This window comes from Cuculus canorus, chromosome 1, assembly GCF_017976375.1.
Source record: "Cuculus canorus isolate bCucCan1 chromosome 1, bCucCan1.pri, whole genome shotgun sequence".
Classification (NCBI taxonomy): Eukaryota; Metazoa; Chordata; class Aves; order Cuculiformes; family Cuculidae; genus Cuculus; species Cuculus canorus.
Window position 1 is genome coordinate 206998138 of NC_071401.1, and position 24740 is coordinate 207022877.

Consider the following 24740-nt stretch of genomic DNA (forward strand, 5'->3'; position numbering starts at 1 on the left):
ACATGAGCAAACACTTTAGGCCATTTTTCAGACATGTCAAAGTAGATGTCCTGCAAAAAGTCCCCTTCAGCTTTTAGGAAGTGTTATAATAAACCTGCCAAGCTGTCATAGAATCACAGAATGGTTTCGGTTGGAAGGGACCTTAAAGATCATCCCGTTCTCCCCCCCTTGCCATAGGCAGGGACACCTCCCACTCAATCAGGTTACTCAGAGCCTGGTCCAACCTGGCCTTGAACACCTCCAGGGGTGGGGCAGCCATGACTTCTCTGGACAGCCTGGGCCAGGGCCTCACCACTCTCAAAGGAAAACATTTCCTTCCAATATCTCATCTCAATCTCCCCTCTTGCAGCTTAAAGCTCTCCCTCCTCATCCTGTCCCTGCACTCCCTGATCAAGAGCAACCCTCCCCAGCTTTCCTGGAGCCCTTATCATTACTAAGGCTAAGTCTCCGCAGAGCCTTCTCTTCTCCAGGCTGAACAAGCCCAACTCTCTCAGCCTATCCTTGTATGGGAGGTGCTGCAGCCTTCAGATCATCTTCGTAGCCTCCTCTGGACTCACTCCAACAGATTCACGTCCTTCATGGAGTTAAACTAGAAAGAAGAAACTAGAGTTGTAGCTTAGAATCCCTGACTTGGCTCCTACCCACTGTATGTTTGTGCAATAAAGGTAGGGGAAGGGTTTATTTAATTTGGATGTGTACCTGTCTTTCTGAAAAGGCTGAGCTGCCCTTTAATGATGTTCAAGCCTCACAGATTTGAGATCTATTGTTTGTTGCATACCAGGAAGATGTTATGCAAAATGGCAGGGGGGATTACACCAGCCCAGATGGACGGCAGTGCCCCAGCTATTCCTGTAAAAGAGTCCCTCCCTAGCTTACCTGGAGCCCCTTCAGGTACTGGAAGGCCGCTATAAGGTCTCCCTGGAACTAGGGAGAGACTTTTTACAAGGGCATATATTGATAGGATGAGGCTTTAAATTGTAAGGGGGAAGATTTGGATTAGACATTAGGATGAAATACTTTTCAGTGAGGAGTGAGGCCCTGGCAGAGGTTGCCCAGAGAAGTAACTGCCCCATCCCTAGAGGTGTTCAAGGCCAGGTTGGATGAGGCTTTGAGCACCCTGGTCCAGTGGGAGGTGTTCCTGCCCATAGCAGGGGAGGTGGAACTGAATGGGCTTTAAGGTCCCTTCCCACCCAAAGCATTGTATGATTCTATTAATGTGTCAGGACCATCAGTCCACAGCGGGCAGCCACTGTATTTCTTCATACATGTCTTCACAGCTACGCATGGGCAGCATCCCATTCGAGCGTGACTTTGTCCCCTCCTGACCAGGCCTGAACAGAAAGGCTGTAGAAGTTTAGGAATTGGAATAATTTCCAAACTAAACTGTGTCACATTATTAACATCCCCAATGAGCTGGAGAAAATGACAGGTGAAGGTTGGTGATTTGATTCCAATTATGATTTTAAACTGTCATTAAGTTTGTCCCCCAAGCTGCACATCTCCCTCACTTCCCAGCTTTTCTACTCCACAAGGCAAATGCCAGTGGTCCCTGGAAAGCAGCTGTAGCTTCATGTCATATTCACATGCCTAAATACATGCCTTGTCCTTTAACTGTGTAAAACTTGAAGCTTTGTTGTTTCAGCTGGAGTTTGTCATCCCTTTGCTTTGAGAAATGCAAATAAAGCTTCAGTTTCTCCACACCCAGAATCACAGGTCACCAGCAAATCTAACTCTGTGGTGCCACAGACCTGGTGAGAGTGGAAGTACTTTATTAATCGTGCTGATATAATTGTGAGTAATTATCTGACCAAACATTCCGCTTTACCTGCAAGTGGCCAGGAAGTTGGATGTGATCACAGGCCTTGACTTCCCAGTGCCTTGCCCTCCTCAGTAAATTTTATTCAGGGCTACTTTGAAGATTTCCCAGAAATTAAAGCAAGGATGGAGGCCCTTCCAGTGGTCTTAATAGCGCGGAACAAGGCATGGATTATTTCAGATGTTTGGATGGATCCCCAGGACAAGGGGGATCTCTTTGTTGGTCAGAGGTTGGTCTCTTTGTTCTTTGAGCAGGACTTCATGCTTATCAACAGGTTCTCCAAAAGAAGCACTTACACCCTGAGGAAGGGAGTAAAGTGAATCTGTGCAGCCACAGCCTCACAGGCTCTGTGTTGCAAGCGTTATCCCTGCTCCACTTGGATGGCTCGCTGCTCACCTTTATTCTTGCTCTTTATTTTGGTGAAGCCAAAGAAAATGCAGACTTCAACAAGAAAAAGAAGGCATAAAGCCAGTAACATAGTTAGAATTGCAAATCCAGGCGGGCCCCACCTTATGTGGAGGAGTAGCAACAACCTTGGCTCGAGTTCTCTGCATGTTTTAGCAAGCAGTCCCAAGGAGCCTGGTTTCCTATGGAGCTGCCTTGTTCTTGGAGGCTCTGATGTCTTTTTTTTCCCCACCTCTGTGGTTGAGGTATAACAGTTCATTCACAATGTGCAGAGTTGAGAGAGAAAGCTTTAAAAAAGGTATGTAGAGATCAAGTCTTTGAGTCTGAGTCTGCTAGGGAAGGCATAAATGGGCTTGACGGCTGTTGGGGGCTTGGGCCTCCTGGAGGTGGCTGAGTAGAATTTGCATCCTGCTGCTGCTGCCCGGTAAAATACTTGGCTCTTCCTAAAGCATTTGGAGTGGCTGGGCAGCCGGAGCTGCTGTAGGGGATCTCTTGGGAAGGCAAAGACCTTCCAGCACTGTTTAGAAAAGGCTCAGACTTCTCCCTGTTTCCTCCATCTTTTTCTCATGTCTTTCTGGAGCGCTCTTATCACCAGGTGCTTTCTTCTCACTGCATCCTTCTATGCTGGAGATACATGGGGCTCTCCAGAGTATGGAATAAGGGAGTCCAGAGCCACTGCCAGTGCGGGTGGAAACAGCTTGATAATTTCTTTTTCACTCCACTGATAAGCTGCCAGGCCCGCAATGAACGCCTCTCCCACTAGGTGTCACCAATGGATTGGGAAACGGATCTTTCCCTCCTTTTGCTCCTGCTTTAAGATGATTACTTAGAATAAATTGACCATTTAGGTTACATTTAGGATTAATTTCGGTTTGCTGAATCAAATGGTTCGTGCTTCCTCAACCAGGATGAAGGGAATTAATTTCTTGAACATACAGGATGATTTTTTTCCTTTCCTTCACTGAATTAACATTCCTCTGCGACATTTAAACACAGTCAGCTCTGAGGTGACTTGCGTGAACAGGTCCTGAGTGCCCTGGGCTCTCAGCAGGTGGGTGGGCGGTGTTCATCACCTGCATCTTCATTTAAAAGGTCTTTGGCAAAGTTACCTGGGTGGTTTCAGGCTCATTTCTAAGAACACAGACTTCAGCATCAGAGAGACCACAAAAGCTTATTGCATAAATTTACAATTAAGCGGTTTTCCTCCCCCGCACACATAAAGGTCTTAGTACTTTGTAACTGCTTCCATATCTTGCTTAGTGAGAAGAGTTGCTTACAGCACTTGGCTTGCCTAGACCTCTAGATGCAAGGTTTTCCAGTGAGCCCAAGTGATTTCATTCCCATGGGTGGCTTTTTTAAAAGGTGTTTGTGTTCATGGGTCCCTTAAGCTGGCTGGAATATCTCACCCAGAGCACTGGGGAGTATTAACGAATTATTGGCCAGTACTCACAGTTCTTCCCAAACAACATTGCCAGTCATCTCATGGGACTTTGCCCTTGGTACAGTTCTGTGTTCAGTTCTGGAATCTCTAACAGAAGAAGGATATGGAACTCTTGGAATGGGTCAAGAGGAGGCCATGATCCAAGGGCTGGAGTTCCTCTGCTATGAGGACAGGCTGAGGGAGTTGGGGTTGTTCAGCCTGGAGAAGAGAAGGCTCCAGGGAGACCTTAGAGAAGCTTTCAGTACCTGAAGGGGCTCCAGGAAATCTGGAGAGGGGCTTTTTACAAGGACATGTAGTGATAGAACAAGGAGAAATGGATTTAAATTAAAGGGGCAAATATTTTGACTAGACATTAGGAAGAACTTCTTCCCGATGAGGGTGGTGAGGCACTGGCACGGGTTGCCCAGGGAAGTGGTGGCTGCCCCCTCCCTGGAGGTGTTCAAGGCCAGGTTGGATGGAACCTTGAGCAGCTTTGTCTGGTGGGAGGTGTCCCTGCTCGTGGCAGAGAGGGATTGGAACTGGATGATCTCTATGGTCCCTTCCAACCCAAACCATTCTGTGATCCTATGATCTTTCACAGCAGCAGGCCTGAGCAGCTGGCTTTGTTCTAACTGCTTTTCAGAGGGGGCAGCTTGGAAACTCAGCAATTAAGCACCCACCAAAGCCAATGCAGAAGTGCTGACATTGGTCTCTTCACCACAACACAACCTGACCTCTGGCTTGCCCACACAGAAGGCTGCCAGCTGCTGCCGGTGTCCTGTTCCCTCCCCTAAGGTGCTTTATATCAGTAAAATGAGTTGGTGTTTTAACTTGTGCTGTATCAACACTTGGAATAAAGGTGCTCTCAGTAGGAGGTGAAGGGTTGAGTCCTTATCGTTCTATCAAGCCTCATTTTCTGAACCAGGTTTACATATGTAATGTTTTGTGTTGCTGCTTGTTATTTCAGCTGAGTAGCATATCTCCCACTCGCCTTTTAACATTCATTTTGATTTGACATGCTGGAGAGCGTCCAGAGAAGGACAACAAAGCTGGTGAAGTGTTTAGGGCACAAGCCTTATGAGAACAGGCTGAGGGAACGGAGGTTGTTTAGCCTAGAGAAAAGGAGACTGAGGGGACACCTTGTCACACTATGTAGCTCCCACAAAGGAGGTTGTAGTGAGGTGGCTACTGGTCTCTCCTCCCAAGTGACAAGTGCTAGGATGAGAGGAAATGGCCTCAAGTTGCGCCAGGGCAGGTTCAGATCGGACATCAGGGAAACTTTGTTCACCAAGAGGATTCTCAGGCCCTGGCAGAGGCTGCCCAGGGAGGGGGTGGAGTTACCATCCCTGGAGATGTTTAAAAGACAGGAAGATGAGGTGCTCGGGAATCTGGTTTAGTGGTGGACAGGTACGCTTGGACTCGATGATCTCAAAGGTCTTTTCCAACCAAAGGAATGTATGATCTCTTTGTGTTGAGCCCACTGTGCTTTGCAATCCCTGCTGCAGTACTAACTCGTACACATGAGGGGGCAGATTTGAGATTGTTTTGAATCTGAAATTCACTTTCTTTGTGTAAGGAATTGCTTTGGGATAATGTTCAGAAGAGACAGAGTAATCTTTGTACTAACTGTCCAAGAATGTTCCCTTGAACACGAATAACCACTGCTTGAGCTGAGTGAGTTTTAATGATGGGTTTCCTGCATGTCTAGCAGACTTTCTCTGAAGCCCGTACGTTCTCTCTGGAGAAGTGCAGTTTTCCCCTTGCACCGAGGTTTGTTTTGTGTGGGGGTGGTTTGTTTGTTTGTTGCAATAACTGGAAACGGCTGTAACACTTTTAATAAAACTTGATTATAACTCTCTGTGTAAAACTTGAAAACAGTCTTCAGGTGTACTTATCCTCCTGTGGAAAGAGATTAGAGACATGTGTCTGAACTCTCCCCCTTTCTCATCATGCTTGCTTGTTCGTCTTCTTTGGCCCCTGAGCAGCTGCCTTTCCCTGCCAGCCTCCCTAAAATTATCCCTGGAAGCAGTAGTTCCTTGTCTGCTGCAGTAACTAAATTTTCCCCAGTTTCTTAATCCTTCATCTCTATTGTTTTGTCTGAGTTTCAAGCTCTTCTCCTTTTCTTGCAGGCCTTTCTTTACACTGTTCCTTATCTGCTACTGCCTCACAAACCTCTGTGGTCAAAGAGCCAAATAATATCCAAGGCCATCATCCCATAAGGAGAATTTGGGTTCTAGCCTGATCTTTACCACTATCCATGCGCAAACTGAGCTACATTGGCCAGATGAGGAGGATAGGAGGTATCTCAAACTGGAAACTGTCATCTGGGATGTGAACCAAGTCACATGAGATCTGGTACTCCTTTAATGCTGTCCCACCAGCAGGACAAGGTCAAGGGTCTTGGCAAGAAGCATCATAAGGTGTCCTGGAGGCAGAGAAGACCAAGAAACACTGCTGTGGGTTTGCATTGGAGGTCTGTGACTGCAAACTTGGGTCGGACCTAGGTACCAACCTTTAGGTCTAACTTTATCTGGGACCCGACGCTGCCTGAAATGCTGCCTGAAAAGGGAACCCATTGAGGAACCAGGAGCCTCCAAACTTGGGGGAAAGGAGGTGGTTCAAGGTTAAAACAGTGTGAAGAAAGGCAGTCACAGTGCAAGGGAATAGTTCTCTTGCCTGAGCACAGGTGTACAAGTTAAAGTGCTTTAAATGAGTTTAATAAAACAGTGCAAGCCCTGTTTGAGAAAATGAGTTCTTCTGGCATGGTTCCTGGCCTGTGTCAACTTAGCACAGGTCGATTTGTTACTGCCTTGCAGCGCTGCCTGGGATATCAGTGCTAAATGTGTTTACTTTTTGAACATTTGGTAAGAAAAGAATGAAAGTGACTGTGCTTTCAAAAAGTAAAAGCATTAAACAATCTCTTTTGTAAGAGCGAAGTACACCTTCGAGTCCTCGTAATGTTTAAATATTTAAAATATGAAGTCACTCGGTGCTCCCTTACCACCCACCCACGAAGCCCTGTTTCTCTTCCTATCTTACCCATAAATTGTATAGACATTACATTACGCAACTCCACCCTGCAGCCATTTCCTGCCCAGCTCTTTACTCCTTGGTGTTTTCTGATTTTTTTTCTCGTCTCTTTTTCTGTTTCTCCTACAGCTCCCTTGCTTTATCCGGAGTTCCAAGGCTGCTGCTGCTGGCTTACTCCGCCCAAATTTAATGCTGCCTCTGTTTTTTTTTTTTTCCTGTGGGGGATAGGTGCTAATCTCCTTCAGCTTGCAAAGCAATGCAGGGCATCTTTTTATAGCCCTGGCAAAGAGGCGAGGAGAAGGTGGACTTTCTGAAGGACTGAAGAGCTAGTGCAGAACAAGGGTCCTTTGGACCAAATGTGATGTTCCCAACAATGCAAATCATAGACTCATAGAATTGCTTGGTTGGAAAAGATCTTTGAGATCATCAAGTCCAACCGTACCTGTCCACTACTAAACCAGATCCCTGAGCACCTCATCTCCCCATCTTTTAAACACCTCCAGGGAGAGGGTGACTCAACCACCTCCCTGGGCAGCCTCTGCCACTGCCTGAGAATCCTTGCAGTGAAGAAATCTTTCCTGATATCCAATCTGGACCTGCCCTGGTGCAGCTTGAGGCCATTTCCTCTCATCCTATTTTGCCTGTCACTTGGGAGAAGAGACCAATACCTACCTCACTACAACCTCCTTTCAGGCATTGCAGACAATGATAAGGTCTCCTCTCAGGCTCCTTTTCTCCAGGCCAAAGAACCTCAATTGCCTCAGCTGCCTTTCGTAAGACTTGTCCTCCAGCTCCTTCACCAGCTTTCTTCCCCTTCTCTGGACACGCTCCAGCCCCTCAGTGTCCTTCTTGGAGTGAAGGCCCCAAAACTTAACCCAGGATTCGAGGTGCAGGACTTGGTACTTAACCTTGTTGAACCTCATCCTGTTCGTTGCAGCCCATGGATCCAGCCTGGCCAGATCCCTCTGCAGAGCCTCCCCACCCTCAAGCACATCGACACTTCTGCCCAGAACCACTAAGTAAGAACAGGACTGATATTTATGATGCTCCTTTCTCTTGTACCATCTCAGTCTCCACCAGTTTTCACACTGTCCGTCTAGTAGCCTCCAGTATGTCTCTTCCAAGGCTTTGTCTAGTCCCATCTTGATCCAGTGCAGACTTTGGATCCAGGGCAGCTTTCGGCAAGGAGTCCTGCAGTTTGGTTGTTTACCTGGGGTGTTCCCTGTGTGGCTGGAGCTGGAAAAGCCCTTCTTCCACCAAAACAGGCAGGAAAAAGGATGCGGCTGCCCCCACCCCAGACAAGTTGTATTTTATGGCTTCTCCTGAACTGCCCTGAGCAGTAGGAAAAATGCTGCCTTAGCGTCTTTCCAACCCCAGCTCTCCTGTGGCTTGATTTGTTTTGTTGTGAATCACAAATAATTACAAACACATTACCCTAGTGCTGATGAGTCCCCAGCTGGTGCTACAGCAAAGGGCAGGGTGGCTTCCTTTAAATACACCCAGGGGCTCTTACAAAGCCCCTACCTCCTCCAGTTTTGGGAACCTTGAGCTGCAGTAGAGTCCTGTATAATAGCACAAGCAAACAAACACATTTCAGCTGTTCTTTAATAACCTTTTACAAGCAGACGTTCAGCCTCAGCAGGAGTTGGTTGTCTTTAACCGAGCACGAGCCTGACTGAACTCTTCCTCAGACACCCTCGTGTTTGCTGTGGGTTGCAGGAATGGCTGTGGACGCTCAGGCTGCTCCTGCTGGTCAGTGGGAACTGTTACACCACACTGAATTGCTCTTCTAGCCCTTGAGGCCCACAGCTGACACAACTACCTTCATTGCAGGGGCTGCAGCCACAGTTCGCATCAAATGAGTTTCAACAATACCAAGTGCCGAGTCCTGCACTCAGGACACAACAACTCCATGCCGCGTCAGGAGAGGTTCAGATTAGACATCAGAAAAAATTTCTACACTGCAAGGGTTCTCAGGCAGTGGCAGAGGCTGCCCAGGGAGGTGGTTGAGTCACCCTCTCCCCAGAGGTGTTTAAAAAATGGGGAGATGAGATGCTCAGGGATCTGGTGTAGTAGTGGACAGATATGGTTCGACTCAATCTCAAAGGTCCTTTCCAACCAAACGGTTGTATGATTCTATGAAAAAAAGAAAACCATCCAACCGAAAAAAGTGTTTCGATAGCTGCTTAGAGTTAAAAAAGAGAAAGGTTTGTGCCTGTTGGCACTAAAATGTATGTTTTCCTGAGCATTCCCTTGTGATAACTTCTAATATTTATTACATCAAGCTTGGTTCCCACAAGAACTCAAAATAGTTGTCTGGATTTGAATCGATGCAGTCCTCCTGGGCTGCACGGCTGCTGGGCAGCAGAGCTGGCTCCCATGGCTTCTGGGCACTTGGAATTCTTCTGTCTTCTTCTCTCTCCCCTGAGAATGTTTAAAATAGGAACAGCAGGGGAGGGGGCTCGTGAGGGCGACTCAAACGGGAAACAGTTATGTTTAGAGTAAAACTAGTTTCAGCCAAACTTGAAGCCTTTTGCTCCCTGCCTGGAAATGTTCGATGAAGTTCACTTGGAGGCCTCAAGAGCCTGGTTTTGTGGGAATTAAAGCCAGGTATAGTTAATCTGAAAGGGTCAGCACTTCATTAAAACACCCAGAGACAGCGGATTTTACTTTGGGACATAAAACTGCTGTGAAGACATCTTATCTTCGAGTCTAGTCTCTGAGACAGTGCTTTCCTGTAAGCATGGCTATTGTCTACAACATTCACTTCCCTTCTCTTTCCTCCTTGAATGCAGTCCAGATCCCTAAGCGTTTATTTGTGATCGAATTTGTGCTTTATCACCTGGTTACGTGAGTTTAAGGTCTCTCTTTTGAGAGATTTTTATTGAGATCTCTTTTAATGGTGGTTTCTCTGGAACACAGCTCAGCGACCTGGCGTTCTGCAGGGATCCACCTTAGGGCCAGGAGTCTTTAACATCTTCATAAATTACGTGGATGCGGGACTCGAAGGTTTACCGATCAAGTTCACTGATGACATGAAACTGTTGAGGACAAAGAGGTCCTGCATAGGGAATCTGGACAAAGAGCTGGGCAATAACCCACCACATAAAGTTTAACAAGGGCAGGTGCTGGGTTTTGCACCAGGGATACGGCAACCCTGGCTGTCCGTGCAGCCTGGGGAGTGCGACGCTGGAAAGCAGCCCTGTGGAAAGGGGTCTGAGGGTTCTGATCGACGACAAGTTGACCATGAGCCAACGGTGAGCCCTGTCAGCCAGGAGGGCAACTGTGTCCTTGGGTGCATCAAGCATGGCATTGCCAGCCCATCAAGGGAGGGGGTTGTCCTGCTCTACTCTGCACCGATACGGCCCTACCTTGAGCACTGGGTACGGTTTTGGGTGCCACAGGATAAAAAGGATCTAAAGCTACTGGAGAGGGTCCAGAGGAGGCACAAAGTTGGTGAAGGGTTTAGAGGGGTAAGTCATATGAGGAGTGGCTGAAGTCTCTTCAGTCTGGAGAACAGGAGACCAAGGGGAGACCTCATAGTGGTCTACAGCTTCCTCTCAAGGGCAGGAAGAGCAGGTACTGATCTCTTCTCTCTGCTGACCAATGATAGGACCCAAGGGAATGGCAGGAAGATGTGCCATAAGAGGGTTAGATTGGATGTTAACAAAAGGTTCTTCTCCCAGAAGGTGGTGGAGACCTGACAATATTCCAGAAGTATTCGGCCAATGCACTCAGCCACATGGTTTGAATGTTGGGGTTGTCCTGTGCAGGGCCAGGAGTTGGACTTGATGATTTTTGTGGGTTCCTTCCAACTCAGGACATTTTGTGATTTATTTCTGACCTTGGGACCAAAATTGCTGAAGAGAATGCAAACTATTTTGAATAAAGCCTGCCTAAAGGTTTCTCTAAGCCTTTAGAGGTACCTGCTATCACCGCATGGGTAGGATGACGTGATCAAGCGAGTCAAAAAATGTATTTATGATTATCACATCTGAGCTCTAAAGAGAAACTTTGTCAGCTGGTATCTCCTAAGCAGCACAGGGAAGATTCATTTCACCTAACTTTGGTTACCTAAATACCGAATGCTTAAATCTGAGCCGTACGCAAGCTTCCTTTATAGCCGATGCAGAAAGAGAGGCGCCTCTAGGGCAGAGCCAAGCCAGCTTCAAATGCCTGGCTGGAGGTGTCAGCCTCTCCCAGAGTGACAGGGGAGCCTGGACAACTGCCTCCCGCTTGGGGTGCTGACAGATGAGCTGAGCCACGGCCTGGCTACACGCTCCGCAGGAAAAGGGGAGCCAAGGTTTGGCATGTGTTGGCATGGTTTTATTTCTGTTTCTGGTTTTGGATTATCTTCTAGCTCATCATTCATGCGAGAAGTCGTGCCTAGCCAACGACTGACAAGGTCCTGACGCACAAAACACGGCTCACGGGCTGGGGGTGCTTCAGTTCTGCCACAGGGAGCTGTGCTCTTCCGTCAGGGATGATCCTGTGGCAGTGAGAGCACTTGCACAGCTGCTGACAAGCAAAATATTTTGTCAGCAGCTGCACTGCTTCTCCCTACAGTTCTCCTCCCCCCTTCTCTTCAACCTTTACATCATATCTGGGAAGGAAAGGACAAACAGCACTGTGAAGTGGGCAGAATTGCCACACACAGCACGTGCTTAATCACATATTGGGAGATGTTAATGCTGTCAGTAGCTTTCATTTTCTCTTAATAAAGAGGAATGATGTTTTCCTCTTTCTAGTGAGGGATTGTTGCCTTGATCCTCTCTTGCCGGCAAGAATACCTGCTTGCACAACCAGAGTTCTCTTTGAACTGCTCTGACACGCCGAGTTCCGTAAGACTCTGTGGTGAAGAGTCTGCTCTTGTTATAGAATCACAGAATGGTTTGGGTTGGAAGAGACCTTAAAGATCATCCAGTTCCAACCCCCTGCCATAGGCAGGAACACCTCCCAAAGACCAGGCTGCTCAAGGCCCCCTCCAACCTGGCCTTGAATACCTCCAGCGATGAGGCAGCCACAGCTTCCCTCGGCAATCTGAGCCAGGGCCTCACCACCCTCACTGAGAAGAATTTCTTCCTAATGTCTAATCTAAATCTAAATTTTCTCCCTTCCAATTTAAAGCCATTGCCCCTCATCCTATCACTACAGGCCTTTGTAAACAAAGTCCCTCCCCAGCTTTTCTGGAGCCAGTTCAGGTACTAGAAGGCCACTCTAAGTTCTCCCTGGAGCCTTCTCTTCTCTAGGCTGAACAACCCCAACTCTTTCAGCCTGGCCTCGTAGCAGAGGTGCTCCAGTCCTCGGATCATCTTTGTGGCCACCTCTGGACCTGTTCCAAGAGTTCCATATCCTTCTTCTGTTGGAGATTCCATAACTGGACACAGGATTCCAGGTGGGGTCTCATGAGAACAGAGCAGAGGGGCAGAATCTCCACTCTTGCCCTGCTTGCCACGCTTATTTGGATGCAGCCCAGGATACAGTTGGCTTTCTGGGCTGTGAGTGCACATTGCTGGCTCATGCTGAGCTTCTCAATCGTCACCCGAGGTCCTTCTTGGCAGAGCTGCTCTCAATCACATTGTCATCACTATCTTTCAAAGCAAGGCATGGGTTGAGGCCAGACCACTTTCCTAGGTGTGGGAACATCTGGGTGACACTTTACAGCATCGCTGGCATGAAGACATTAATGCTGATGAGGCTGTAGGGACACTAGCTTCCTCCTGTGCCCTTCAAGAGGGTCTGGACTTTTGGAGCACCACAATTGTGGCTCATTCCTAGAGGTGTTCACATACTCTCAGCTTGGGCATGGCCTGGACTCATGTACTCCTCAAGGCACCTAGGTTTTCTTTGTTTTCTCAGCCGTACACATTCTCTGGGATGTTCAGTGTTCTCATCACCCTCTTGCCACATTTGCAGGTGTGCATAGGCGCAACCTTCAGCGATGACGGCAGTGGAAGACGGTCTGTGCAGCTTCAGAGCTGTTCAGCAGGCCAGCTCAAAAATAGAGGGGAACAAAGGTTTTCCTACCCAGGTGAATGTTTGCTGCTTCTCAGTTTGGCCAGCACAAATGTTTGCACAGTTGTATTGTAAACTTAAATCACTGAAACAGTGCTCTTAGAAATAATCTTCTCAGGAGGCTGTTGTTATCTGTTTCATTTCAGTACTCGGTGTGTGCTGCAGTGCGTCATTCCACCAGGAACCTTTGAAAAGCTCCATTGTGTGCTAAGCATAAACGTTGGAGACCAACGTTGAACGGTTGGACAGGGGTTGGGGTGAGGGAGAGAGGAGACCTGACTGTGTGCTGCTGCAGATTTCTCTTCCTTCTGCAGAAAGCTCTGGCTGCCAGCCTTAGCAGCAGCACTAGGAAGCTTAGAATCATTAATCATTGAATTATTAAGGTTGGAAAAGACCTCTAAGCTCATCCAGTCCAACCATCAGCCCAACACCAACCGTGCCTACTAAAACATGTCCCAAAGTGCTATGCATGTCTGCATGACTTTTTGAACCCCTCCAGGGATGGAGACTCCACCACTGCCCTGGGCAGCCCCTGCCAATGCTGCACTACTCTTTCTGTAAAGAATTTTTCCTAATATCGAATCTAATCCTCCCCTGGCACAACCTGAGGCCATATCCTCTCTTGTTACTTGAGAGAAGAGACTAGCACCCACCTGGCTCCAACCTCTTTTCTGGGAGCTGCAGAGAGTGATGAGGTCTCCCCTCACCCTCTTCTCCAGACTAAACAGCCCCAGCTTCCTCAGCTGCTCCCAGAAGCTCTGGACTCCAGACCCTTCTCCAGCTCCGTTCCCCTTCTCTGGACATACTCCAGCCCCTCAATGTTTTTCTTGTGCTGAGGGACCTAAAACTGAACCCAGGATTCAAGATGTGGCCTCACCAGTGGTGAGTCCAGGGGGAGGATCCCTTCCCTGCTTCTCCTGGCCACCCCATGGCTGATCCAAGCCAGGATGCTGTTGGCCTTCTTGGCCACCTGAACGACTGCTGGCTCACGTTCAGCTGCTGTTGACCAGCACCCCCAGGTCCTTTTCCGCCAGGCAGAAGAGCTTAGTGATTACTGAATTTGACTTGGAGCAGACACCCAGTTGGGAAGGGAAGTGTGAAGGCAAACTGGAAGGAAGATGCTTGGACCATAAGGGAAGTCTGTGGTGGAAAGATATCGCTTCAACTCGCAGATGAAACTGGATGTTGCTGTGTTGGCTGCAGAGAGAGTGTTAACGTGCGGCTCTGGCGAGGTCAGGCATGTGATTATTTAAGGATATCAGTGCACATTTAATCTCCTTGGGGCTTATCTGCTTGTGTTCAGTGCTGCTGGTGACTGCTTCTTCAGACAAATATGTATTGGTGGACTATTGTAGCTGTAAGGAGCACATGCTTCGACAGTGGAAAATCACTCTTTTGATTCAGTCTGTGCTGAACTTTATACAAGTATTTAAACAAAAATTTAATGTTCTTTCTATAATTTAAACCTGCCCAAAGTGTCTGAAGACGCTTCCTTTTAGGAGCAGAGATTGTTCCAACATAAAAGAACAGAATAATTGCTATTCCAGAGTGTCTGCAAAGTACAAGAAGTTCTCGTCTCAACAGTAGCACCGCTCGGTTCTCTCCAAGTGGGAGACAGATTGAAGAGGTTTTGATCCCTTTTAAACTCCACTGCTGTGGGGTTTCGTGGCTTTGCAACTTGAAAGCTGAGCCTGCAAGGATTCCTGATTGCACCAGGGCTGCAAACTGTGCTGCTGCTGCCAGAAAGTTCTTGCAGCTTTCTAAATCACATTTCCAGAGAGCAATCCCTCGTTCTTTTCCTCTCAATATAATTATGGTTGTAAGTATCCTGCTTCCTTTTGTGTGTGGCTGGCAGCAATAGCATTAATGAAGGAGCATTAATGACAGAGAAGCAGTCCGCAATCTTGAACTCTATGCACCATTTTCCTCTCAGCTCTTGAAGCACTGAGTTCTTCTGTCTTGCTTTTAGATATTTCAAATGTCTGTCAATAGGCTTTTCTTCAAGTAAGGCTTTTACCCTGGAGCTTTTCAAGATAAGGAATCCTGACAAACATTGCCGTGAGTGCCCTTGGTCAGAGTTTGTTTGCACAGTGCTTGAGAGGCCTCTTACGCTGGCCAAGGCCTTGGGATATTGTTGAAGTGGAAATAATAGGCTCAGTGTTGGGTCCAGTTCTGTTCGATACCTTCTGGATGAGGGGATTAAGTGCACCCTTAGTAAGATCACAGGTTACATGAAGCTGGGCAGAAGTGTCATCTGCTTGACTGTGGGGAGGCTCTGCAGGGGGATCTGAACAGGCTGGATCCATGGGTGGCAACCAGCGGGATGAGGTTCAACGAGGCCAAGTGCCGAGTCCTGCACTTTGGGACACAACAACTCCACACAGCGCTCCAGGCTTGAGGAAGAGTGGCTGGAAAGCTGCCTGGAGGAGAAGGCCCTGGGGATGTTGGTTGTTAGCGGGTAAACATGAGCCAGTACTGGCCCGGGTGACCAAGAAGGCCAATGGCATCTTGGCCTGTATCAAAAACAGCGTGGCCAGCATGAGCAGGGAAGTGGTTGTGCCCTTGCACTCTGCACTGATGAGGTCACACCTTGAACCTTGGGTTTGGTTTTGGGCCCCTCACTCTAAGAGGACATTGAGGCGCTAGAGCACATCTAGAGAAGGACAAGGAAGCTGGGGGAGAGTCTGGAGAAGGATTATGAGAGGTGGCTGAGGTACCTGGGATTGTTTAACCTGAAGAAAAGGAGGCTGAGGGGAGACCTTATCACTGCTTACAATGCCTGAAAGGAGGTTGTAGAGAGGTGGGTGTTGTCTCTTCTCCCAAGTGAGAGGTGATAGGACAAGAGGAAATGGCCTCAAGCTGCGCCAGGAGAGGTTCAGATTGGGCATCAGGAAAAAATTCTTCACTGCAAGGGTTCTCAGGCCCTGGCAGAGGCTGCCCAGGGAGGTGGTGGAGTCCCCATTCCTGGAGGTGTTTAAGAGACAGAGAGATGAGGTGCTCAGGGATCTGGTTTAGTAGTGGACAGGTACAGTTAGACTTGATGATCTCAAAGGTCTTTTCCAACCAAATGATTCTATGATTCTATGACTACCTATAGCAGGTTGGAAATCCAGAGGCTCTGTTTTTGTCTCCTGTAGAAAAGCTTTAACTTAAAATTTGAAAGCCTCTTCGTGGAGCTTTCTGTTCTTGTTGTTCTGGATTCCGCATCGTGATGCGCTCATTTGAGGAAAGACTTCTGATTTGTTCATGTTCACCATCTCAGTACTTAACTGGTGCAAGTGGTTTATATTTAAGAACAGCTTGCGCTGGAAACAGAAAGAAAGAGAGTTGGCAGTCAGGGGGGAAGGAAACACAAAATCGCTGCCCAGTCTGAAGAATGTATTTTGGAGTTTTAAAAAGTCAAGAGGGCTGCCAGATCAAAGCATTTCTTCAGTTTCCTGGATAAGTCATCAAAACTAAGTAAAAAAAAAGGGTACAGGCTGTCGAATGATGCTGACTCGGCGGTGCGGATTTACAGTAAAAGGGAGAAAAATGGTTCAAATAACACTAATGGGAAGTTGCTCGACCCGATGAGTGAAACTCTTTGCTTTATCCTCTAGGGTGACTAATGGGAATCCACCCTAGCACAGGCTTTGTGGATGTCACTTGGATTTTTGTTGACTCCAAAATTTCATTTATGGCTTTCCCCTCCCCCTTCCTTCACTCACAAAAATAGCAAAGTCAACACAAAAAACTTTTGTCCCTGGAGAAGACAAGCAATAAAAAGATGCTTAATAAGCAACACAGTATTTGACAGAAACATTTGCTTTTGATCAAATGATTTAAGATTAGGTGTGGTTTTTCACTGCTCTTTACTCCTCCCTTCTGGACTTCAAAATGTATCCAGTTCTGAAGGGAAATATAGAATTGTGGAATGGTTTGGGTTGGAAGACACCTCAAAGCCCATCCAGTTCCACCCCTCTCCCGTGGGCAGGGACACCTCCCACTATATCAGGTTGCTCAAAGCCCATCCAATCTAGCCTTGAAGACCTCCAGGGATGGGGCAGCCACAACTTCCCTGGGCAACCTGTGCCAGTGCCTCCCCACCCTCACAGGAAAACATTTCTTCCTAGTATTTCATCTCAATCTCCCCTCTTTCAGCTTAAAACAGTTCCCCCTCGTCATATCCATGCACTCTCTGATAAAGAGCCCTGCTTGGCTTTGAAATATCAACCTTGAAATGAAATTCTGAGAATTAATTTGGCCAAGCGCTCCCTGCCATTGCCACATCCACGCTGTCCTGTGCGAGGATTCCAATGTTTATCTAAGGAAGGCAGAGAACAATGACTGTTTCCGTAGTCTGGCTTTGAGGTGAAACAATAGAGCCTGCCCACTTGTCTTTATCAATTTGTTATCTACTAAATAGCCCAAACTTCCTCTATTAAGATTATTGAGGCCCCATCTCCTCCTCTGCTATGTTGCTGAACAGGTTTTATGTTCAGAACTTCCCCTGCCTCTCACTGTCAGTAGCCATTTTTCTAAACCTGTTTTCAGACCAACTGGAAATACGAATCATAGAATTGCTCAGTTGGAAAAGACCTTTGAGATCATCAACTCCAACCATACCTGTCCACTACTAAATCAGATCCCTGAGCACCTCATCTCCCAGATTTTTAAACATCTCCAGGGACGGGGACTCCACCACCTCCCTGAGCAGCCTCTGCCAGGGCCTGAGAGCTCTTGCAGTGAAGAAATTTTTCCTGATGTCTAGTCCAAACCTGCGCTGGAGCAACTTGAGGCCATTTCCTCTCATCCTATCGCCTGTCACTTGGGAGAAGAGACCAGCATGACCTCGTTACAACCTCCTTTCAGGGAGTTGGAGACAGTGATAAGGTCTCCCCTCAGCCTGCTTTTGTCCAGGCTAAAAAAAACCCAGGTTCTTCAACAGCCTCGCACAGTGCTTGTGCTCTAACTCCTTCACCAGCTTCATCACCCTTCTCTGGATGTGCTCCAGCCCCTCAATGTCCTTCTTGGAGTGAGGGACCCAAACTGAACACAGGTTTCGAGGTGTGTCCTCACCAATGCCAAGTCCAGGGACGCAATCATTTCCCTGGTCCTGCTGGCTACACCATTTGGTGCCGTGACTCAGATGACAGGCACTTTTTTAAGGTTAACAAATCTTCCGTAGTTAATCTCTCTGTGGGCCATCAGCACGGCACGGCAATCTCTGTTTTAACAGGCTCTGACTCTTGGCAAGACTGGCAGTATCATCATTTGCTGGTAAGCAGCCTGGAACATTCACTTCTTGAAGCAAACAGAGGGTACCAAAACAGAAACATTTGTTCTCACTGTACAGTCTCAGAAAGACTGCCCTTCCCTTGCTCGTGGTTTGGAGAGATTTGCTTTGCCCAGTATGTTGCCGCAACTTTTACATCTTGAAAGTTATTTTCTTGCGTTCACGTACTGGTCTTCGCAACCCACAAGTTCTTAATCATTTTGAAATAGACTCCAAAGTGACATTAATCAGCCAACTACAATTAACCCTTGCTGCTCATCTTGAGCCTGGTGAGATAAGGAACAAGTTTGTATCTGCTCATCCTGTCTTAAATGAGCAAACACTGAAGACACTATCAAGAAAAATCCTTTTTAAGGAAGTGACTGAACACAATGTTAGGCTTTTCATTTGGGTGACACAACAGGAATATCTGTGCACATCATGGAGTAGTTTGAGTTGAAAAGGACCTTAAAGTCCATCCAGTTCCACCCCCTGCCATGGGCATGGACACATCCCACTGGACCAGACTGCTCAAGGCCCCATCCAACCTGACCTTGAATACCTCCAGGGGTGGGGCAGCCACAACTTCCCTGGGCAACCTGGGCCAGAGCCCCCCCACCCTCATTGGGAAGTTCTTCCTAACATCTAATATCAGTCTTCCACCTTCCAATTTAAAGCCATTTCCGCTCGTCCTGTCACTCCAGGCCCTTCTAAAAAGTCCATCCCCAGATTTCCTGGAGCCCTTTCAGGTACTGGAAGCTGCTCTAACGTTTCCCCAGAGCTTTCTCTTCTCCAGGCTGAACAACCCCAACTCTCTCAGCCTGTCCTCATAGCAGAGGTGCTCCAGCCTTCGGATCATGTCCATGACCTCTTCTGAACCCGTTCCAAGAGTTCCATCTCCTTCTTCTGTTGGGGACTCCAGAACTGGACACAGGACTCCAGATGAAGTCCCAGCGGAATAAAGGGGCAGAATCCCCTCCCTCACCCTGCTGGCCAGGATACAGTTGGCTTTCTGGGCGGTGAGTGCACTTTGCTGGCTCGTCCAGCTTCTCATCAATCAGCCATGTCCCTACAGCAGTCTGGGCTCTCAGAACGGCTTTGCGGTAAACACGGCTATCAACTTTATCCCACTTCTGGCACCAGCACAGTACTTTATTCTGCTGTCTTAAGGTACGAAAACATCGCATCCGGGCCGCTCTGCTCTTCTTTCAATTAATCACGCGATGTTTTGAGCAAGGACCAACAACACAGTGCTCCACTGCGCAGCTCTGCTTTTTCTCATGTCACATTGTGAGGTGCATTAGGTAAAACTTCCAGGATTGCTCTTACGGTGATCGCCAACCTTTAATTCACCACCACTGCCTTTGGAGTCAAACAGACTTCGCAAGGGGTTGCCTGTCAGAGCAATGCGATCCTGAGTCACTCATTTACACGTAGGATAGTCACACAGGTGACTCAATTTGGCTGCGTAGCTTTGAAGAGCTTTGCAGGCTCTGGCAGAGCTACAGGCAGAGCAGAAAAGCAAACAGTTCTGCAAGGAATCATTCTGACAATCTTTGTTTAAATGGTGCCTCATCAAGGCTCAGTTAGCAAGCAGTGACTGGAGAGGGGACACCAGAAGATGTGATGAAGCTTTGGGATACAGAGGCCACTTTCCTAAAGGGCTTTTTCTGACTTAGCACAAGGGTCTGCTTTGTTCTGGGTCTGTCCATGTGCCACTCCTTACAGTTCCTGGCAGACCTCAGCAACCTGTGCTTGGTCAAAGACTTGAAAAAGGAGTTACAGAATCCTCATGGAAACATAGACTCATAGAATGATTAAGGTTGGAAAAGACCTCTAAGCTCATCCAGTCCAACCATCAGCCCAACACCACCATGCCTACTAAACCATGTCCCAAAGTGCCATGTCTACATGCTTTTTTGAACCCCTACAGGCATGAGAACTCCACCACTGCTCTGGGCAGCTTCTTCCGGTGCTTCGCCACTCTTTCTGTAAAGAAATTCTTCCTGATATCCACTTTAAATCCCTTCCCTGCTCCTGCTGGCCACACCATGGCTGATCCAAGCCAGGATGCTGTTGACCTTCTTGGACACCTGGGCTACCGCTGGCTCGTGTTCAGATGCTGTTGACCAACACCCCCAGGTCCTTTTCCACCCTGCAGCTTTCCAGCCACTCTTCCCCAGCCTATAGCGCTGCATAGGGTTGGTGTCACTGAAGTGCAGGACTTGGCACTTGGCCTTGTTGAACCTCATACAAATGACCTTGGCCCATGGATCCAGCCATTCAGATCCCTCTGCAGAGCCTTCCTGCCCTCAAGCAACTCAACATTTCCAACACTTGGTTGTAATCCCCTTACTAGACTGTGGAAGAAAAGGAAAGAAAGCCGGTCTGTTGTTGCAGAAGATCTGTGTTAGGTGGTTGGAGGACTGAAGAGAATGCTTTACCTGGCACTCTAGTATCTCCATGTCCTTCCTGTGCTGAGGACTCCAGAACTGAACGCAGTGCTCCTAAATTTGAGCTTTTTGATAGGCTGCTGTAGCCAAACTTAGATTCATAGAACAGCTTAATTGGAAAAGACCTATGAGATCATTGAGTCCAACCATACCTGTCCTCTGCTAAACCAGATCCCTGAGCACCTCATCTCCCTGTCTTTTAAAGACCTCCAGGGATGGGGGCTCCACCACCTCCATGGGCAACCTCTGCTGGGGCCTGAGAACCCTTGCAGTGAAGAAATTTTTCCCGATGTTCAATCTGAACCTGCCCTGGTGCAACTTGAGGCCATTCCCTCTCATCCTATCGCCTGTCACTTGGGAGAAGGGACCAACATCCACCTCATTACAACCTCCTTTCAGGCAGTTGTAGACAGTGATTTCTTCCCTCAGCCTCCTTTTGTCCAGGCTAAATAACTCCAGGTCCCTCAACTGCCTCTCAAGGCTTGTTCTCCAGTCCCCTCACCAAACTTTCTTGTTTATACCCCATAATACCTCCATGAGGTGGAAAGATGAGTGCATTTGTAAAAATGGGCCAAACTCCTGCATGTTCTTAGTGGCAGCTTCATACCTGCAGTCCCATCACTCCCTGCAGGCAGGGCAACACAATTTGGGGTGCACCCAGGACCCCAGACCAGCTGGAGCAGCTCCAGCAGCCCACATCCATACTGGAATGACGGGGAGTTACTGTGACTAGTTGCAAATCTTGTTGGCTTCCAGGCCACAGTTTGACTTCTGGTCTACGATTCATGAAAGAATATGATGCTCCTGCTTCCCAGCGTAAAAACTGACTCCTGCCTTAGAGACTGAGACTTCAGCCTTTCTGGGAGCTCGTTATAGCTGTGCAGGACATGGTTTGCAGACCATTAATTATCTCTTTGCTTTTCTATCTGTCGTCAAGGAGGGTTTAATCAAACTCATAAATTTTGGTCTGGGCAGCCTAGCAGGTTGGATGGGATCAAACGGAGGATTTTTCTTTCTCGTGAGAAAAAAAGTCTCTATTTTAAATTTCAAAGAAATCCAGTGCTCATTCCCAGATTTCATTCCCTAGCGCTATGGGCTCTAATAAATCCCAGGAAAGTTCCCTTCCAGAAGTTTCTTCTCTCTAACAATCAGAGTCCTGGTATGCAGCTCTTGGAAATGCCACTTTCCTTTCTGGAGCAGCGTCACAGACACAGTGATTGAATTAAAAGGTTTTGGCTGCTCCTAAGGTTCCTGCAGGTCGTGTGGGCTGAGAAAAAGTTTCTTCTGGTTTTCTATAAATGATAATTAATGGGTATGGTACTTGAAATGAGCTTAATTTTTATCAGTTTATGTTTTCAAGATTTTAGGTATTTATTTAAATAGGTATTTTAAAGAGTTTGGGAGGGATGACATGGATCTGCTGGGGTGAGTCCAGAGGAGGCCACGAAGATAATCCTAGGGCTGGAGCACCTCCCATACAAGGACAGGCTGAGAGAGTTGGGGTTGTTCATCCTGGAGAAGAGAAGGCTCCAGGAAAACCTTAGAGAAGCTTCTAGTACCTGAAGGGGCTCCAGGAGAGCTGGAGAGGGGCTCTTGATCAGGGAGTGCAGAAATGGGACAAGGAAGAACAGTTTGAAGCTGGAAGAGGGGAGATTGAGATGAGATACTAGGAAGAAATGTTTTCCTGTGAGGGTGGTGACACACTGGCCAAGGCTGCCCAGAGAAGTCGTGGGTGAGGGGCCCTAAACTGAACCCAGGATTTGAGGTACAGCCTCACCAGCACTGAGTCTAGGGGATGATCCCTTCCCTGCTCCTGCTGGCCCCACCATGGCTGATCCAAGCCAGGATGCCACTGGCCTGCTTGGCTACTTGGGCCACTGCTGGCTTATGTTCAGCCACTGTCAACCATCACCACCAGGTCCTTCTCTGCCAGGCAGATTTCCAGTCCCTTTTCTCCAAGCCTGGAGCGTTGCAGGCATTGTTCTGTACCAAGTTCATGACCTGGCCCTTGGCCCTGTTGAACCTCAAGATTGCTCTGCATTGGCTGCTAGAAGCACAGAAGTCTTTTCTGGGTGGTTGACTGATCTTTTCCAAACTGCAATCCAGAACATCCCACCGTGCAGGAACCTTTCACAGTCAAATGCTTTTTCTCTTCCAGTATGGAAAGTTGCCGACGTTCAATAAAACAAATGCTCCATGAGATGAATTTTCAGCAATACTGGAGTGCAAGACCCATGAAAGTCAGAAGGACTTGCATTCCTTTATTATTTCCAGATTTTGTTATAATCCTATGGGGTCTTAGTATGAAGAAGAAAGGTGTAGCTGGTGAGGAGATGCCTTTTATAGAATCATTGAATGGTTTGGGTTGGAAGGGACATTAAAGATCATGCAAATCCAACCTCCTGCCATGGGCAGGGACACCTCCCACTGGACCAGGCTGCTCAAGGCCCCATCCAACCTGGCCTTGAACACCTCCAGGGATGGAGCAGACACAACTTCCCTGGGCAACCTGGGCCAGGGCCTCACCCACCTCATCAGAAAGAATTTCTTTGTAATGTCTAATCTAAATCTTCCATCTTCCAATTTAAAACCATTCCCTCTCGTCCTATCACTCCAGGCCCTTGTAAAAAGGCCCTCCACAGCTTTCCTGTAGCTCCTTCAGGTACTCCAAAGCCACCATAAGGTCTCCCCAGAGCCTTCTCTCCTCCAGGCTGAACAATCCCAACTCTCTCAGCCTGTCCTCATAGCAGAAGTGCTCCAGCATCATCTCCAGCCCTCGCATTATCTTCATGGCCTCCTCTGAATCCATTCCAAGAGTTCCATATCCTTCTTATGTTGAGGATTCTAGAACTGGACATAGGACTCCTGGTGGGGTCACATGAGACTGAAGTGGAGGGGCAGAATCCCCTCTCTCGCCCTGCTGGCCGCGCTTCCTTTGATGCAGCCCAGGACACGGTTGGCCTTCTGGGCTGAAAGCACACATTCCCAGCTCATGTTGACCTTCTCATCCGCCAGCACCCCAAGTCCTTCTCCTCAGGGGTGCTTTCAATCACAGTGTCTCCCAGCCTGTATTGAATCCACGGATTGTCCCAACCCAGGTGTAGGACCATGCCCTTGGCATTGTTGAACCTCACAAGGACCTTTTCTGTCAGAGTTTCTGACAGCAGGGATGAAATTTTCTCCCCGTTTGCTGACACAGCCGTCTGCCTTTGGAAAAAAAAGCGGGTGGCCCCTTTGGGATTAAACTTCTGCATGCAGAAACCAAACGACAGAAAAAAATGTTTCTCCATGCTACGGCCAGAATAAGCTTTAAAGAAACCATTGCTGGAAACATACCTTAAGTCCAGCAGACGGTGAAAGCTGGAACGTAACTTGTTTGCTTAACTCGGCGCTAGTACAATAAATGACTTGCATAAGGCAATTTGTTTCCCATTGTTCACAGAGCAAGGATTATACAAATGCTCTATTGTGCTTTCTGGTGGGTTAACTTTCTTAGATGGAGAATGACTTCATGAAAGCCCACAACTCAATTCTTGGGTGGGATTTTCTGGGAAGATACAAGACTGCTCTGTCGAAGGGACAGTTTGTGGCCTTCTTTCATTGCAGCTTCATTAACCTTGGAAAATAGGCCATAATATTGTTATTTATCATTATTATTAATAGTGTTGTATCCTTCCTCTTGGTCAGATAGGCAGGTTTGTGGCCAAAGAGAGATTTTCCTCCAGTCCAGCCTGTAGGGCCTGATGGGACCTTTTTCACTGCTGCTGTTGCAGAGCCATTTATTGTTCAAATGGGGAATTTCAATTAAGCACCTGCAATCGTAGTGGGGAATTCTGGCACTTAATTCAGTTTCTCCTTCCCAAAGACTGTGCTACATCATAGAAGTACAGAATGGTTTGGGTTGGAAGGGACCTCAAAGCCCAGCCAGTTCCAAACCCCTGCCACGGGCAGGGACACCTCCCACTGGATCAGGTTGCTCCAAGCCCCATCCAAGTTGGCCTTGAACACCTCCAGGGATGGGGCAGCCACAACTTCTCTGGGCAACCCGGGCCAGGGCCTCACCACTCTCATTGTGAAGAATTTCTTCCTAATGTCTAACCTCAGTCTTCCCCTGTTCCACTTCAAAGCCATTCCCCCTCGTCCTATCACTCCAGGCTCTTGTAAAATGTTCCTCCCCAGCTTTCCTGTAGCCCCTTCAGGTACTAAAAGGCTACTCAACATCATTGTCTTTGCAACCTTTGTGCTTGGAGCTGAAGATGTAGGACACCATCAGCGCTGTGGAAAACAGATGTGCTTTATTAATTGCTACAGCAGCCTATAAATGATTTATGTTATTCCTTTTGTCTG

At 47.8% G+C, this 24740-nt stretch overlaps 1 protein-coding gene across 1 annotated transcript in view; it reads left to right on the top strand.

Moving 5' to 3' along the window:
- Positions 1-24740, top strand: part of NET1 (neuroepithelial cell transforming 1) — a 76858-nt gene that overhangs the window by 14009 nt on the left and 38109 nt on the right. The window lies entirely within an intron of this gene.